The 2,604-nt window shown below is 42.1% G+C and overlaps 1 protein-coding gene across 2 annotated transcripts in view; it reads left to right on the forward strand.

Annotated features, from left to right (window-relative positions):
- The first annotated feature begins 1,132 nt into the window (after positions 1-1,132).
- Positions 1,133-2,604, forward strand: part of ptp4a2b (protein tyrosine phosphatase 4A2b) — a 23,631-nt gene continuing 22,159 nt past the window's right edge. For both annotated transcript variants that reach the window (XM_017694286.2, XM_017694295.2), the window contains exon 1: positions 1,133-1,268. The gene's annotated coding sequence lies outside the window, so the exon portion shown is untranslated. The remainder of the gene's footprint in view (positions 1,269-2,604) is intronic.

Genomic DNA, 2,604 nt, shown 5'->3' on the forward strand with positions numbered 1-2,604 from the left:
ATCTCGATGTATAATAATGACAATAAAATATGGCACAGTATCTGAGGGGTAAATATCAATAACAGAAATATTATCTCTGAGTTACTTCAGTTAATGAGTTTCTTCACATTTGAACTTGCCATTAGTAACAAACAGCATCATCAACAGGCGATATGGACACAATTAAGGTGAAATCAAAAGTCACTTTCAGAAAGAAAAAGAATCTTTCCTATTCTTTCATAGGACTGCAGTCCGGACAGTGGGTGTGAGTTAATTCAGTGAACAGTGCCATGAGAGATCTGTTTCCTTCATTCAGCATTCTGCCTTGTAATTGTGCGGTTCACGGATTCCGGTCACTTGAATGACTCATGCAGGCCTGAATGGAGATCCCATGAACTACTTTTGTTTCATATCATATTATATTCGTAACGTGTGTTTATCCAGCCAGATATTGCGTAAAATGTTATCAGGTGATCACACAGCTGAACAGAACGCAAGGTTCTGGACAACAACTTCCGTCAAGTAAATGTTTAGATAATAATAACTCTCATTTGTGGACACTGTCATACCCCCCACCCCCCTCCCTCCCGCCCAGTGAGACATCACCAGACTGTCAACGGGCGTTTTGCGTAAATATGACGTCACGTCGCCTCCGGGTAGCCCCTCCCTTTCACTTTTCAGCCAAAAAACCGGTGTCGGTTCATTTTAGATTCATTTTACTCAACCGATTCTTTCCAACGTTCTGTTTAAACGAATCGAACATCTGATTCAATGAATCACAAGTTAAACCAACTTTATTCTCAGGTCATCAGGCCATCCATACGGACAGAGCGTCTGGTGTCCGCTTATTCTACTCACTAACGGAGGCAGACTCGTCTTTCCAAGCGCAGTACTGAGATACACAAAGCACATACGAGGTACAGGAAGCAAGAGCAGCATACAGATGTATAAATCAAATAGATTGTTCTTAACGTGTAGTCAGGTAGCATGGGGTTTCTCATTTTAAAGAGTTGTAGCTTTGAATTGCTCGAATTTTATTATTCAGACGAGAATTTATAGGCTCCATCTACAAAAACGTCCGATTCACTTGGGAATTGTGAGTTGGTTCGTTTCATTGAGAAGAACCGATTCAGAGCAAAGATTCATTCACGAGTCCGGAGGTCGCTATGAGAAACTCTCTTTTTCACTAAGTGTGAAGAGGAAGGAGAGGAGAGCTCTCACAGCGGTTACCACTCCGATCCACTTTCTCCGGAGATTGTCACGGGATTTCAATGTTCAGCCTGTTCTTTGTAAGTAGGGGCTCTTCGTGACTTCCAAACTATCACCACAAAGCTGTAAATCAGTTGTATTCCTGTTAACGGCAGTGCCACAGGAGTCTTAGTTCCTGCTAGCCGGCCAGCCAAAGTGTTGGGCAGCGAAGTTAGCGTAGCTTAGCAAGCTAACGCTAAAATGTGGCAGCCATTTGCGAGCACGACACGTTTCAAAAGAAACAGATATAATCTAGTTAGCTCTCTGGCTAGCATGTTTACAGAATGCCCTCCGTGACTTGTTATATGTGAATTGACAGTTTGTCCTTTATGCTGAACTTCACAAGGGGATACGAGTAGCAAAAATAGTTGCTGTCTGTCTCGTTTAGTCAAATAATTAGTCAAAGCTAACTGGCTAACCAGCCGAGCAACAAAACACTAACCATGCGTTCCAGCGTTAGTTAGCAAAAAAGCTCGAACCGCTCGCTTGTGTATTTACACGGTGTCTTATCCAGCAGTCTCTAGACAGTTTCTAAACGTTTAACTCGGTCATTAGATGTGTTAGTATTTTGCCTTCAAACTGTCGCGTTTTTCGAGGTTAAGATAGCTAAGCTGTCCATGTAAGCGACGCTGGCATCGGAGCAGCCGGTTTAACTGTGGTCTTCTTTGGCTCCCCAGCCTTGTTTCCTCACCCTGTTGGGCCGATCTGCTTCGCTCTAATCAGTTTACCACGATATAACTGTTTTCAGCATTTGCTGTTAGCAGTGAGTGACTCCATGCAGCACTCTTTATAGCTGGCTTTTAGATGTTACAGTTAAGTGTCGTTGCACTTGTTTAAATCGCCAACGAGTTAGTAGGCGCTCAATTAGAAGAAGCTAACGTTAACCTACGCTTGTGGTCAAACATCATGTTTCCTTTCTCGACTTGTAATTCCGCGAGACGCCCTAGTTAGCTTTGTAGTTAGTAACACCCAAGAGCGCTTTATTTCGTTGTCTTTTATCTTCGGTACCATGAGTTTTGACAAGAGTACAGGGCATGCCCGGGCATTGTTAATGTTAGGGATGCACGATGATATTGGGATCATATCAGTATCGACAAACAATTAAAAGTCACCGGACAGATATTTAGGATTGATCGGTATTTCAGACCGATATTTAATGATGCATTTATTGTGCTTCAGAAGATCAGAATGTTTAGATGCTACGGGGGCTGCTCTGCCAAAATGTCTTTTTATTCAGCATAAATTACAGCATTTGTGTATCATATAATGTTTCTCTGTGATGATAATCCAGGTGGATTTAGCCCTAATTTTGGCTTTTCTAAGTGGTTGTGTATATCAGCATGGACATTTTTATGTGAAAAATATAAGATATCGGCA

The sequence above is a fragment of the Pygocentrus nattereri genome, chromosome 27, assembly GCF_015220715.1.
Source record: "Pygocentrus nattereri isolate fPygNat1 chromosome 27, fPygNat1.pri, whole genome shotgun sequence".
Taxonomy (NCBI): Eukaryota; Metazoa; Chordata; class Actinopteri; order Characiformes; family Serrasalmidae; genus Pygocentrus; species Pygocentrus nattereri.